Source organism: Fistularia commersonii, chromosome 19 (assembly GCF_037954325.1).
Source record: "Fistularia commersonii isolate RoL2024-O1a breed Wild chromosome 19, RoL_Fcom_v1.0, whole genome shotgun sequence".
Lineage (NCBI taxonomy): Eukaryota > Metazoa > Chordata > Actinopteri > Syngnathiformes > Fistulariidae > Fistularia > Fistularia commersonii.
In genome coordinates, this window is record NC_141302.1 from 11,608,641 (window position 1) to 11,624,611 (window position 15,971).

Here is a 15,971-nt window from a genome sequence, read left to right on the forward strand (position 1 = left end):
AGGACAGGAGGAGCTGAGCTTGTTTACAAAAACACAATGTGACACAGAATGTATAAAGGCTTTATAAGTGGTGTCTTATCCGGTCCCGTATCTGAACAGTAGATCAGTTTGTCAGTCGGTTGAAGCTAAGGGGTTCACTGTTTTTAAAATAAAATAAATTCACTTTTGCATTCGAATTTCAAATAGAAATGACTCTATCCTGATTAGTGAAATTGAATAGTTTGAATCGCTGAAAGAACCAGCTATGAAGTGTTGATGGTAGTCTTCGATTAACCGAACCCGCAGCGTACTTGACTGCAACACGCGGCCATCAACCATGATTGTTTTTTTTGCTGGACAGGTGACGCCGGTTTGCGCTTCGCTACAGCCGGAGATGCTGGAGGGCGTTACTACGGTGGCACAGGAAGTCATGGCAACAAGCTGCATCTTAAAAAAAACGACAGCAGGAACACGGCTAGGAGTTACAGAGATGATCTGACACACCTGCGATCACAGATGACTAACAAGCATAGCGCCATCTGCAATCACACGGCGGTGTGACTTTGTATTTCTGTGCAAATACGCCGAGTGAACTTTATGAGGACTACCGGTCGCGGCTCAGCCGGCTAATCGGAAAGTTGCCGGTTCGATTTCCGTCCCCTCCTGTCTACATGCCTAACTGACCTCGGGCAAGACGCTGAACCCCAAGTCGCTCCTGATGGCTTTGCCAGCGCGTGTGTGAATGTAAGCTGAAAATTTGAATTATCTTTTTCTTTTAAATTAGACATGCTGTCATAAATACAGATGCTTAGACCCTAAGCAATGATTACTGCGGATACTGCAGATATTCCATCATCAACCGCTCTCTGTCTTTGGATAATGCCTTTTGGAATTCCTCCACAGATTATCCCTACACTTCTACCACACCGGGGCCAGGGAGGCGGGGGAGGGCGGGGGTCTTCTTTTAAGATGTCTGCGATTCTTGCTGGGCTTGCACTTCCCCCCCGCGGACACGTTTTGTGCGCGTCGAGGAATGCGCTCAATTCATCCCTCCGCGGCGCCCTCCTCCTCCTCCTCCTCTTCTCCTCCTGTTCCTTTTCGTCCTCCTCCTTCAGGGAAACGCGGCTCCGTAAGTAGACGCCAACAGCCGGGTAAATTCAACGCAGTTTCCGTGATCTGCCTGACAACAGCCCCGGGGCGAGCGTAGACACACACAGTCAAGTCACACGTCAAAGAACGACGGGGGAAAAAAAGACCAAAGAGGGGCCTCAGGATAGAGCCTTGAGGCACTCCAACCTGGGGACACAGCAGCGACGGCATGCTTCTCTCAGCGCTCGTCCAGAAAGGGATGAAACCACTGGTCGGGAAAAGGTTTCACCCCTGTTTGCCGACTGCTTTTGTCGGGCAGAAACAATGACTCGGGCCCACTCTAATTTACAGGGGAGTTGGCTTGTTCCTGTGAGTGGAATGTACAGTGGGAACAGCTTGCATTTCATGATTACTCTAAAAGGGGGAGGTGGCGTGGTTCCGGCCAGAGCGGGCCTGCGTTGAGGGAAAGGGTGAGTGAGTTTGCCTATATTAAGGCAACGTGTCATTTAAGAGTGCGTTACGTGACCGAGCGTTACGGTCAAGGAAAGAAAAACTCATCGCGGTTTCACGGTGAGATGTCCACGCGCCAACATCAAGCTAATGCAAACACGGGCCGGGGTTTAGGGAACGGAACGTGCGCGGTAAATAAGGAAATTTATATGCACGGCAAATAGAAAATCCACAATAAACAGACCTTGGTTGGGGTGGGTGAGGCTTCTCTGAAATCCATATACACAATGTAAACAGTGGCATAATCACTTTCCTAACAGCTACCCGATCAATTGTGCTGTCACCTTATCTAACCTGAAGGCTAGCGCAGTTTAGAGCGACCCCAGATCAGCTTTTCTTAGAGATCCAGTGCAAAACCAAATATAAAAGAGAATTAAAGCCAGAGGAGAAAAAAAAAAAAAAAAAAAAAAGAAGTGGAAGATGGAGAACATATGGCATACGTGGGGGGATCTAGTTTCCTTTTCCTTTCCTCTGCCCTCCTCAAGCCAACAACCCCCCCGTACCGTTACACCTGGGACTGCCGGTCCTCTCGGAATCAACACGCGGCTCAAACTCAACTTTCTTTAATTAGTTCCCTCCATCCATATGCTCCCATGAGTCTTTCACCCATTTTCTCTCCGTCTCTGCGCCCAATCTGCTCGGCCCCATTTGCCCCCCCACACACACTTAATAGCTCACATTTGTTTTCCATCTGACACTGCACTCGCTGCACCTGTTTTTTTTTATTTTTTATTTCAAATTCACCATTCGGTCAACTATGGCCGCGGCTAAATTTAGAAATACGAGGGTATGTTATTTTTCAATTGTCTCTCTCTCTCTGTCTGTACGTGCGGGTGTGGTGCGGGGGGGGGGGGGGGGGGGGGTAAGGGGTGGGCGAGAAACAGGACAGGAGGAAGCGCGGCGTTCCCACATTTTTCCCGACTCGTCAATGGGGAAAAAAAAAAGGCACAAAAAAATGCTGACTACAGGGATCCCTGCGAACGTGCACAAGGGGTATTTTAACCTCAAGCATCACGGAACAGAATAAAAATATCACCATGAGATATTCCCTTAGGATAAATTGCTCCTGTTTTTTTTGCATGACTATCAAAAATGGACCCACTTCCTGCATTTATTTTTTCCCAGCGAGAAAGATTATAAATACGCTACCATGTGATTTATACATCCTAATAAGGTCTCAGCTCACTTGGGTTTTATGACAGCCATTATTATGAGTTACGGTGTCTTAATGAGAGTTGTGGCCGCGTCCCCGCTCGCGCACTGGGTCTGAAATAACGTTAAATATAATGAATGGACACAAAGGCGAGATACAACATGTGACTGGACGTAAATTACAAGTGTACAGATGTCATGGTTTGAGTAAGTGATACACACACACGCATCCACATGCACTGGAGAGTTTCAGCACGGGCAGATTAGTGCGCTCCCGAGTCTGTCTCTCACGGATTTGCCCGCCAACAGAAGTCGGATTACGCTTGGATGCTTTAAAAATCTAAGTCCTGCTCGCCGTTTTCTTCAAAGTTGCCCACCCCAGCTTTAAATGCAGTTCCAGGGCGTAATTGCGTAGCTGTGTTTTTGCAGTCCTTATTTTTCAAACAGCGTGATGACATGTTTTAACGATGCGTGACAATTATAGAAAGCAGAGGTATGACAGACAGAGCAGAGAAAAACAAAATCTGGTGGATTAGGATTTCTGTTTTTAGAACAGCCGTGCTTGTATTTGAGACACATTTCCTTGCATTGCAACAGGCTGTGTGTGTGTGCGTGTTTGCTACCGATGTGCAAATCCCCGGATGGCTGCGCTTCCACGCATTCACGGCGTCAGACCAAGACAAAGGCTGCTAATGCAGGTGCTGTTGGTGACCTTTTGCGGGACGCCGCAGGTCAGCGACTTCAGAGAGTAAGGGGAGATCAAGCAAGTGCGCACCATCAAGGTGTATAATACCTGGGTTGCAATGACAATGTTGAACAACCAAAAGTTATAGATGCATTTATGTGTTCTTATTATAAAGTACAGTTGCTTAAGAGTCACCTCTAATAGTCATTTATGAAAAAAGACAAACAATATTAAGCAGTGTCAGTGAGGGCTAATTTACAGTACTAAAAACAAAGTGCTACATAAGGCAGACCTAATTAGATAGGAGTATTCAAAGAGCATGTGTGTGTGTGTGTGTGTGTGTGTGTGTGTGTGTGTGTGCATTTAATTCAACGGACATGTTAAAACTCAATCTACCATGTAGCCCTTTTGGGCACTTAAATCTCAATTTCCCATGATGCACTGGGTGACGGCTGCGGATAGGCTCAACATTAAAGAGGCTGAGTGTAAATCGTGCGAAAGCACTACATTGCTGTCATGTCTTTCGAAAGTAAAACATACAGTTATAAACTTCCCCTCCTTCTGCGTCAACAGGTTGTTGGGACACCTGCTTAAGGAACGCAGAGAGGCTTAAATGCCTGGACCAACCTTTGACCTCACAGGGCTCTAACCATCGTGACCTCAGAGGTAGTCGGTCAACAGAGCCTTAGGTAGATTTACCGCCGACTTCTGTAGACTCTGACATTCTCTAAGATGTGACAAGAAAGCACTTGTATTCATATTCATACGATGGAAAATGAACCTAACCTGGATTGTACGCTTAAAGGCGGGGAACTGGGCCGGTTGTTTGGCTGACCGCAGGCGCAGCTTTCACGATTCTGAGGTGGATCTTCACATGGGAATATTTTCACGGTCCTCGCTCAACGCGGAAGAGTAGGTTCAGTGTCGAACTCTCGTCCTGTTATGACCAGTGTCAGCGTTTCCAAGGCTTTCCCCTATGTGACATCTCGATGACTCCACCCTTTTCGTGTGACAACATCCGTGACATCACTGCTGGCCAGGAGAGCGGCTACGTAAATTTGTCCAGCTGAAGTTCTGTATCCCGTTCTCATACTGGAGCTCATATGTCTAACGATACACATTGTGACCTTAAGCTTAAATTCAAATACCTTCAATCTATATGAACCTTTTTGCTTGCCTGTTAACCCAGCAGTTCACTTTCATTTTTGCACTTTATAATACTTTGCTGCAGTATGTATTCTTAATATACTGTATATTCAATTCCATGTCGAGCGACTTATACTGTACACTGAATGACAATGAAGTTTAAGTCTGCTAATCTACCTTTACCTTTATAAGGACAATTTGTTTTGAAGCCAACAGAAAAACCAAAAAAACAACAAAGACAACAACAACCCAAGACAGCACCACATACTACGTACGTTCAGCAGCAAAAGACCAATTTCTGAGGCCAATAGTTTGCGTAATGAATGAGTGTTGTTATCTATAACTCTGCCACTCTTGTGAAACGACAACTTGATGGCAGCACCCTGTGCTCTGAGCACAGTGGGTGGTCGGGGTCGGCCAGGATCGCCTCTGCCGTTTCGGCGGCTCTCGCCTCATATAGCACAGCAAACTCCCCGAGTTTGATCCGTGCAATCCTACTACACATTTTTATTATGCTATTCAGCCTGTTTCTGCTTTCACAGTGAGGGACCCACACCAGGCGGTGAAGTGACCAGCTAAAATATTAGCCACTGCTTTCTCATGAGTTGAGCATCATGCAAAGATCAAACAAAACCAAAAAAAAAAGATTTGGGTAGATAAAGAAATTCATTCATTCCTTCATCCATTCATTATCTCCCGGGACCCTGGCATGAGGATGCTGGAGCCTATTCCAGCTGTCATTGGGAGATAGGTGGGGTTTACACTAAACCTGTTGGCAGTCACTCACAAGTCCACATATAGACATTACATTACATTACATTTGGCAGACGCTTTTACCCAAAGCGACTTACAAAAGAGGACACATACAAGCATCCCAGTGTCTTCTGTCAAAATGTTGTTGAGCAAGACACTGAACCCCTCATCCCTCCAACTGTCCCCCTGGCACCAGTGGGCGACATGCCTACTGCTCATTGTTCATCCATGATGGGTTAATGGCAGAGAACGAATTTCCCCGGGGGTGTAAATAAAGGATAAATTATTAATTATGATTAATTATTATTATTCACTCTCAGTCACATACAGATACAAAAAATGATTTACTGCTATCCAAACTTAATAAATGACAAACAACAATTCACTGTCATTCACACATCTGGGCCGTGGCGATTCGAACGTACTTTGGATATTGGTGAAATATAAAATAACCTTCAAGCGCCACCAGGAGAGGGGCGGGGACCTGGACGGCTGTCGATTCTGCTCGATACATACACACCTCCACCTCCACCTCTTCACACACACACACACACACACACACACACAGACATAAATATATAGACATTTCTATGAATTCAGAGGCACAGAAAAGGGAGAATCTGGAGTCAGGGTATCACCGAGAACCAACATTATTTCACTCTGCAAATAAAACCCATGCAAACATTCGCAGGATGGCTCTGTGTGAGCGCGGCACTCTGTCCTCCTATTTTGGCAGCAAACACAAGTTCGCTAAGGATGTGTCACACCTTTATTTATTCATCAGCCCTGTGAGAATTGGCAATAAGAGACAATGTCAATAAATCACACACTTGTGCATACGCACACCCACAGACATACACACATACACGTACACAAACCCCTTTTGCCTATAGAATCACCATCCATGTTTACTTTGTGTGAAACCTCTGCCAACAATATTCTGTGATGATTTGTGTTGGTATCACAGCGAACGCACAAGCACCAGACACCCTCTCGCTATTCACGTATTTTTGGCCGAGGAAGCCATGAATCGGAGCCCAGAAAGCACGCAGACCCTATTAAACACTGCCGGTTCTGCAACACACACCCTATTAAATGTTCCAAATCAGCTGAGTCAGCATACCCCAACCAACGGCCGGAGATTTAGACAAAACAAGTTGTGTAACGGTTTGATACAACGCAGACACACAATGAGGATCACGTACAGTATGACATACTGCATGACCATGAGAGCAGAAACATGCATACAGTAACAGAGCAGAACAAAGCAAACTTGCACACAAAAAAAGAAGCACACACACACACACACACACACACACACACACACACACACACACACACACACACACACACACACAGAGTTTAGGGAACACAAGCATGTGCATGAGTTACTTCGCATCTGGCTCCTCTTAGGGGATGACACAAAAGAAGTAGTATGTAAAGTTAGCGTGGCATTCTGTGTGTGTGTGTGTGTGTGTGTGTGTGTGTGTGTGTGTGTGTGATCATGCTCATGTGTGCACACATCATTTGGTCAATGCTTTGATAGCTGGCGAATGAGGAGGACTCAGAGGGTCAGCCGCTTTCAGATACACAAACAAAAACCACATGCAGCTGTTCAGTGTCTGCCTGAGAGGCACGTGACACACTCTCTCACACACACACACACACACACACACACACACACACACACACACACACAAACAGACACCGTAGCAACAGAGGCAAACATCTTTGTTACGTTACTTGGGCAGTGAACAAGTGTGTGAGACGACTTCACCACGTGCATATCTGTGGAAATCTGCAAGGTCTGGGAGTGCGTATTTGTGTGTGTGGGTGTGTGTTTGGGCATTTGTGTGTGTGTGTGTGTGTTCGGGGGGTAAGTTGGCTCCTAGGGAATTGTGAGTTATGCAGATAGATGGTGAATTTGAGTGAGCTCTACAAAAGTTGTTTGTCTAACTTGAGTACAGCAAGGATGAACACAGCCTGTTGAAGACAGTTACTCACACTCACACACACACACACACACACACACACACACACACACACACACACACACATGGGGCATGCACAGCTATCCCTGTTAAGACATTGCACAGTCACTTCCATTCATTCAACAATGACCCCGCCTCACACATTTTGGAGACCAAAATAGAATTAATAGAAGTAACAGCACCACCCATCAAAAAAAAATGGATGATGTACAGTGTTTGGTGCAGTCCAACCAGATCTGCTTTCAACAAATGATACTGTTGATCATATTACTATTAAAATTAGAAAGATGTTATTTGAGGCATTGATTTTGCTTTGGGTCAATTTCCCCTCAAAGAGACTAGAATTAGTCCGAAAATGAAATAAGATTGATGCAACGATCAACCACAGCCTGAATCTCACCAATATCACAGTCGAGATGTGCGACTAGGATGCAGGTAATATTCATTTAATTTCATTAATCCTGCACTCATGGCCCTTGGGGTGCTGGAGCCTATCCTGGATGTCACACGATAAGATAAACTTTATTGATCCCCATAGGGGAAATTCCTTTGTCACAGCAGCGTAACAGTTATCAAAAAAATAAGAGTAAAATAAATATGAATATAAATATAAATAGAGACAGAAGGCAGAAGATAGCAAGACAGCAGCAGCAACAACAACAACAGCAACAACATCAGGGATAGTAATAGGACAACATAACAGTTAGAGTGAAAAATACACAACAAGAACTAAATAATTATATGAATGGAGTGATAACATTAATGACAAGAATAAAATAAATAAACAAAATAGAGAAAATAGGCAAGATGTGTGCGGGCTGGGACCAACAAGGATAAGAAAAACAGCAGAGTTAGGGCATGACTTGTTCTCCTTTTCACACCGTTGACTCCTTCATTCACACACCATACTGACATGCAACAATTCACTCATTCACACGTAATATAGATAAATCACCTTGCGGTTTCAAAGTGCTTTACACCGGTTCACATTTACCCATTCACCAATTGTGTCAGAGCTGCCATGCAAGGTAGTAGCCAAGCCACTGGGAGCAATAATTGCCGGTTTGCCCAAGGAATAAAACCAGCAACCTTCCAATTGGATGGACACCCGCTCTACCAACTGAGCAGCAGCCACCCCACTAGAGACATATAAACACAAACAACCATTCACTCCTTCATTCACCAAAATTGGGGTCTGCAATGAACCTACTGCATGTTTTTGGTCTGTGGGAGGAAACCAAATAAACCGGACACAGGGAGAACATGGATACGCCAAACAGAAGGGCCAGAGGTGGAATCAAACCATGAGCCTCCTTGGTGATGCGGAAGTGCTAATATGTTGTGTAAAAATGAGTAAAGTTCCATAGCTGTTGTCAATGACATTAAAAGTTTTTTGGCCCCCGCGGCTGTATCCAAATATTTTTGCAAATCCCAGCGAAGAACGGACCAGCTAATGCAGCTGAGCAGCGCATCTGAACAACTGAGCTTACGACATTACGGGATCGGACATACTTCGGAGTGTAAATCCACGCGCCAATATGGCGACTGATGGTTTCACTGTAAACAACCAGAGTTGCAACGGTGGTGTCACTATTTCGGCACAGTTACGGAATCCATGGCCGATGTGTTGGAGCAGAGAAAACTAACTTTTGGGGTGACTAAACAAGTATGTGTGAGTGTGTCTATGTGGGCGCAGGCGCTTCTAGAGAAATAAGTATGCGAGTGCCATCTTTTTAAGTCCACGCCTTGTTTGAAGTTCTCTCTTGGTCGGCTGCAAACTTAAAACATCAAACGCTCAGGTCACAGCCTTCTCTTCATCTCATCATCCCCCTCTCCTCTGCCTCCCTGTATGATCTGGGGAGACTAGCGCAGGAGTGTCCTGCAGATAAAGAGGGGGCAAAGGAGATTAGACATACTGACGCCCCCCGACACACACACACACACACACACACACACACACACACGGAGAGGATTGGTCGACAACAGGTCAGCATGCCCTTGAGTGAGAATCGGACAAAGAGATAGAAAGACACCCCTTATCTACACAACAGTCAATCTCGGTTTTGTCTGTAAAATAATTAAAAAAAAACAAAAAAAAACAACAACTAATCATCAGTCAGTGCTGTAGAGGAGAGATAGCAAGAGAGATGGTCGGTCGCTCTCTCCCACAGTTACATTTTGCGTCAAAAAGCCAGAACCTCAGCGTAGTTGAACACGGGGTGATCAGAGTTTCTCTAAGGGGACGACAACTTGCAGCTAACGAAGGCAAAAGATCACAATCTATGACAGCGCATTTATAACTGAGCTATTACCGTGTTACAGGGCTACCAGTGATCCCATCGGCTAATAACCCAAGACCACTTTTGAACTAACTATAAGTTTACCCGGGAAACTGTATTTCCCAGTTTGAAACACTTCATGTTTATCCATCGCAATGCACTGCCAGTAATGCCATCTTAGTTAACCGGTTAATTCCTGAAGAGTTGAAATTACCGTCGTGCATTTCCGAAAGTGTTCACTTCCGACTGCAACTGCAGGAACGTTTTTATACACATCTGGGTCGCAAAAAAAACCTGAATTAACCACCATCTTTATTATTTTACTAATAATCATCTTTACTATTTTCAGCATAACAGTAATTGGAATAGTAATAGATGACAATAAAGGGGACGATGTGTTCAAAGGATACTGTTCAGAAAATCTGGTGTCAGGGTTCAAGGGAGACTGTGGGGTTAGAGAGAAAGGGGGCTGGTAAACCTTGAAGGCCACATCAGTAGCACCGAGGAATGCGGGGCTTCGCTTAGCAACCGCCAACGACGCTTTCCATTTTCTGCCGAGTGAGTGTGTGTGAGCACATCGGCACGCTTCAGCACATTCACAGAGTGTTAATGAGTAACAAAACACACACACTGTGATTCCCCCTGCAGCACGGTCCGCTTTTTACCTGAACTCTCATTAACTCCAGGGGTTCGATCGTATTTACGCGACTGTAGGGAGAAAAGTTAGCAAACACAAATTAGCGGCACGTCAAAGGGCAGGGTTTGAGGGACAGGCGATGTCAATTGCGTGGGGGTCTCTAGTTCATCTCTTTTATTTATTCCGATCAAGTGGAGAGTGGATTGGGGTTTTGGTCTTAAAGGTGAAATAATACTGTGTGTGTGTGTGTGTGTGTGTGTGTGTGTGTGTGTGAATGGGTGGGGGTGGGCTGGTTACCTTGACATTTAACCATGGAGACAGAGGCGTTTGCAGAGTGTATCACCATGGCAGTGGCACACCACTACTGAGAAATCTGCAAACCGCCGCTATCCCACGTTGTAATTCCTCTCGAAAGCGTGATGACATTTAAATACAGGTGCCAACTTTCTTTTCTGATACCGTGACTCCTCCCCTACCCTCGTCCTTCCCCTGAGGAACCCTCGGTTTTCAGGAGCTTTCCTCGTTTCGACCTCCCACCTGAACTCTGGGTCATGGCCAATGAAATAAACATGATTCAAAATTCTGAGTTTTTTTCCATAAAAATGTCAAAGATAAATAAATACAGCAGAAACTCACCTTTCGAATTTAATTCTTTCTTTGACACATATCGCAAACCAAGACGTTTGCGAACCAAATCAATATTCCTCATTGAAATCAACGTAAATCTCACTGCTCGTTTTCCAGAACCAAAAAAAAATACCAGTTATCGGGGGATCGGGTCACGGTGGCGGCTTGGACCAGCTCATCTGGAGGGATCCTGAGGCGTTCCCAGGTTGGCCAAAAGACAAAGTCCCTCCAGCATGTGTTTAGTATTCCCTGATTTTTCCTCCTGGCTGGACATGTCGGGGAACACCTCACCAGTTAGGTGTCCAAGACGCATCCTAACAAGACGCCCGAGCCACCTCGCCTGACTCCTCTCCGCGTGAAGGCGCACCGACCCTACTTTGAGCCCCGAATGGCCCAACTCCTCACCCTATCTCTAAGGGAGAACCCGAACAACCTGCAAACAAAGCTTTATGGGTTTATTTGTGGCGAAAATAAAGGGAGGCATTAAAGAGGACCCTAATTATTGCTATGTATCGCGTGGTCTTTCTCTTCTTGCCAGCATTTGTACTTGGCGTTTCCCTCGATAAATCAGGATGCAAAAGTAAAACCTTCTTGCATACGAGACCCTCACTAACGCTATCTCTAGAAAGCTGTCTTTCATTAATCCAAACTAAAAATAACTCGGCTTCATTGACGCAGTCACCCCTTTAGCCACAACAGCCGTCTTTAGCGCATCTTTGTTCTTCAGGATTGTACAGATGGTTGACTCAGCCAGGTCATAGGGCTTGGCGAGATCCGTAACACGAACACCATTCTTACGTTTAGCTATTATTTCCCTCTTCAGATCCACTGAAATTCTTAACATCTTCTTAACACCACTATCACTAGTACTCTAAACCTTTTTTAATGAAGGCTAACATACTTGAGAAAAAGTACAAAAAGTACAAAAAGCATTACACATATATAAAATACAATGAACGATGTAAACAACACTGAGTATCACCCACTACTGTAGCTATGCCACAACCTGAAAAACCTGTGAGTTTGTTGTCAGCTCGTGTCAAAATTTGTTAAAAAACTTTGTTGTGAGCCAATTTGCTAGTAATTAGGGGTGTTTGTAAACAGAGGTTCTACTGTAAAAAGAACATTTGTTTTAATGAGAACTATATCTGTATATTGCAGATTTCTTTTGCAAAACTCCATGAGCTGCAGTCTTAATGAAGCCCGTTTCTGTGTCCATGCTTGGCAGGTTTTTATGCAACAATACAGTAACAAATTAATACACCCCAAAACGTTGGCCTGCTCTTTTCACACACCTTGAGTATCACTAGCTATAGCCACATTTGGAAATCAGTTCCTCTTTGCCTCTTTGAAACAGGACATGGGTGAAACCTATAGAGCTTTCAGACGTTCACACACATACACACACACACGGTGGCAGATGCCAAGCAAGCGAGGACATCTGGAGCAACTTTTGGGGTTCGGTGTCTTGTCTGGGGACACCACAAGGTGGAAAAGAACAGAGATGATCTAAACATAGGGGTGATCAGATAGATTAGCCAGGAAGAATGTGTTCGTTGCAGGGGGGCCTCAATTAGAGAGCGTAAATAAATGAAAGTTGAAAATGAGTGTGACATGAAAGAAACACTCGTCTGCCCACAAAGTGCTGGAGTCAACCGGAGCATTAGCAGCGGCACCGTGGGTGGCTGCATAAGACTCACACACACTCACACGTGCACGCACACACTCACGGTGAGTGATGCAAGCTAGCCGGGCTGAGAGCCTGGTGGCTAACACTAGCCTTTATTGGTTATGCAGCTGGTTTCATGTGGAGCCCACACACAGTGACAGGATGACCGACACACTGCAACAAACACACACACCCACACACACATGCACACACCACAGAGAGAAGGGGGGTGTCTACACGTGGGTGTGGAAGGAGGAGGATGTGTTGAGGGGGTTGGTATAAGTGTAATTACACCCCCCCCACATACACACATATAAATATATATATATATATATATATGTAAATACATATTGTACTTATAAGAATTTCTGGGACACTGTTTTCTTGAAAGATGTGACCCACTTATGGTTGTCCAACATGCTGGGTGGCAATATCCCAAAACGACAAAAAAAAAAAAAAAAAAAAAAAACATTGTCATGGAAACCTGGTGCTCTGGATTGTTGTGCTGGGTTTGTTCTAAAAAAAGTTACCATGGCACCACTGTCTAGTTGTCGTTATGCTGATTTCCCAAACCAGCCCGTCCTAACCAAATACTTGCGTTGCCTCGGTTACCGCTAAGAAGCATGTGCTGACAGGGAGAATAACTGGTTCGCAGGACTGCATTCCTAAAACAGCTGTCTTCAGGTTGACAGCAAGCTTGTTTCGGTTCTGGTGCGTGTGTGGTTTACCTTTGAGACAGCAAGTGTATAAATATGACAGAATGAGTTTGTTCTTATATGTATATTAGTATTGTGTGAGTTAGTTACCGTGTAGATAGAGTGATATAAACCCAAGAGGGGCAAAGAGATGGGATGGGGGGGATTAACACTGGATAGGGACAACAGACACAAAGAGACAGAGGGGCCGCTATGATTGAGAAGGAAAAGAAAGACAGGCCCGAGAGGGAAGGAAGAGAATGATGGAGAGATAAAGATAGAGTGTGGAGTGTCTGGCCGTGTCCCAGCTTTGTCTCGGGTCCCGGGGGAGTAAGGCTGGCAGAGGCGGGCAGTCTGGCTCTTCTGGCCTGCTGCCAGGCCGCAGAGTGTGCCACGCTGCCCAGGAAAAAGGCCCCGGCCTGACATGGATGGCAGCGCGTGGTGGTGGTGGTGGTGGTGGGGGTCTAGGACTCTAGGACGCCCCCCCCCCCCCCCCCTTTACGCCCTCCTTCTCCACGCCGAGGGCACTTCAATCGGGCCCCCCCGGAGCGGGCGATGTGCCATCGCGAGACACATCTGGTCCCCTCAGCCTGGCGAGGACTCGTTGACCCTGACACAGTGCACCGAGGGGCTGGGAACCTGTCTGCGGCCTGACATGAGCGGCCCGGGAGTGAGACGGCGTGCACGGTAAATGCAGGGGGATTATTGTCTCTGTCGAGAGAGGGTTTGTTTTCATCTGCGTCTACCGAGGCTTCTCTGCTACCGCAAGGCGAACTTGAATGCAACGCTCCTTGGAGGGACAGCAGGTGAGACAAGCCCTCGGGCTGAGCTTGTGAAATACTACACATTAATCTGTCAAATAATATATAAAACACATTATATATTTTTCATCTATTATTTTTCTATATTTTTTCTAGATTTTTCTGAAGCCTGTCCGAGCTGTCATTGGGCGAGAGGCGATATTATGGAGATACATAACCATTTACCCTCCTATTCATGACTCGCAGAGAGACATTCAACTATTCACTCACTCATTCACCTGTAAAAGACACAACCAGGCTCACACATTCACACATCATGGAGTCACAGAACCACATCTGGGCAACTTAGGCTCTCCAATGAACCTACTGCTTGTTTTTGGACTGTTGGAGGAACATTGAGAATCACGAAATTCCGTACAGAAAGGCTCTTTGTTGGAATCAAACCGGAAAGCCCTAACCACTTCACCACCGTGCCGCCCTACATATTATGTCTGCTTTTATTTTGAAATCCATGTCGTTATTTGAGCAGTGATTTTATGTGACGGGCATCCGATTGGGTTTTCACTTTGTTTGTTTCAAGGTCGTCGTGTGTAAAGAAGGAGCCATGCTCTGCGATTCTATCCCCTCTCTAAGAGTGTTTTTTTTTTTTTTTTGTTGATTTACAACCACCGCTTCAGCTCAAGCGGCAGGTGCAAGGACAGTTTGTGCAACAGGTAAAAATAAAAATAAAAACACATCAGACTGATACCAGGGAGAAAATAATTTTAAAAAATTCTCTAAAAGTGAAAATTGGAATCAGATGCGATCAGGTTCAAGGCTATAACTCAGTGAATCGCTCGGGGGACTCCAGCCCCGGAGAGACTTTCGAATTACACACCTGGCTTCGCCATGACGGATTGAAACCGGATGAAACCTCTGTTTCCGATCGGCACCGGCACCCAGACTGACTGAAGCCCGTGGGAAAATTCATTCTCTGAAATTAACCCACCATCGACTCTGTCGACCAGCGCCAGGGAAGCAGTTTGGGGTTCAGTGTCTTGCTCAACAACACTTCAACACACCAGGAGGAGCTGGGAATCGAACCAGGAATGTCCGGTTACAAAGACATTTTCTACATCCTGCGTCACGCTGCCCCCCATCTATTCTTCTCTTCTCCCACTATTTCCAATCAACCCATTTAAAGTAAGCGTTTCAGTTTGATTATACCACACGCTGCTAATGCCACAGCCACCGCTATCTTGACCGTTTCATCCATTTTATCAAATGGTTTATTGTTTGGGTTCCGAAGTATTAGCGGGCATGAAAAACACACAAAAAAAGGTCAGGGTCACATGTTTCTAAAAAAAAAAACCCGAACTCAGATATCCCTCTCTTGTATCTCTCTTCTTCTCTCCTCTTATTATAATTGTATTTATTTCCTTTCTCTCTCATTTCGGGTGAACCTCATCTGTCTGAGTGAGTTGAGTATGTATGTGTGTGTGTGTGTGTGTGAGCAGCAGCCAGAGGGCACAGAGCTGACTAAAGTCCATTTTCCAGTTGCCTGGACAAGCCAATCAGCTACCGATCTCAGAGCCTCTGTTTCCGGAGGATGTGAGAGGACAATTGCCACAGCGACGTTGCTTTGGGATTACATCATTGATGGAGGGAAGAAAATGTAAGTATTCTACAAGCAGTCACACACACACACACACACACACACACACACACACACACACACATACGCATACACACACACCAGGGCATGGGGTGGAGACAGTGTGGGTGTGTGTTCAGCCATATCCAGTGTCGACAAAAATGACCTCTGTGTTGAATGTACAATCACTACGGCTCAAATTACAAGCGAGCCTTCCCCTCTTCATCCCTCGCCGCTCACATATAATGTTACCGCTGGCTCCAGACAGAGAGACTCATACTCCTCCTCTTCATCCTTTCCTGTTCTTGAGTTCCTCACCTCCCTCTCACCTGACTGGGAAGAGGAGGAGCGAAGGGAATAAAAAG

General features: G+C 45.5%; 1 protein-coding gene across 1 annotated transcript in view; it reads right to left on the reverse strand.

Moving 5' to 3' along the window:
• Positions 1 to 15,971, reverse strand: part of kdm6ba (lysine (K)-specific demethylase 6B, a) — a 102,200-nt gene that overhangs the window by 61,003 nt on the left and 25,226 nt on the right. The gene's annotated exons all lie outside the window — the stretch shown is intronic.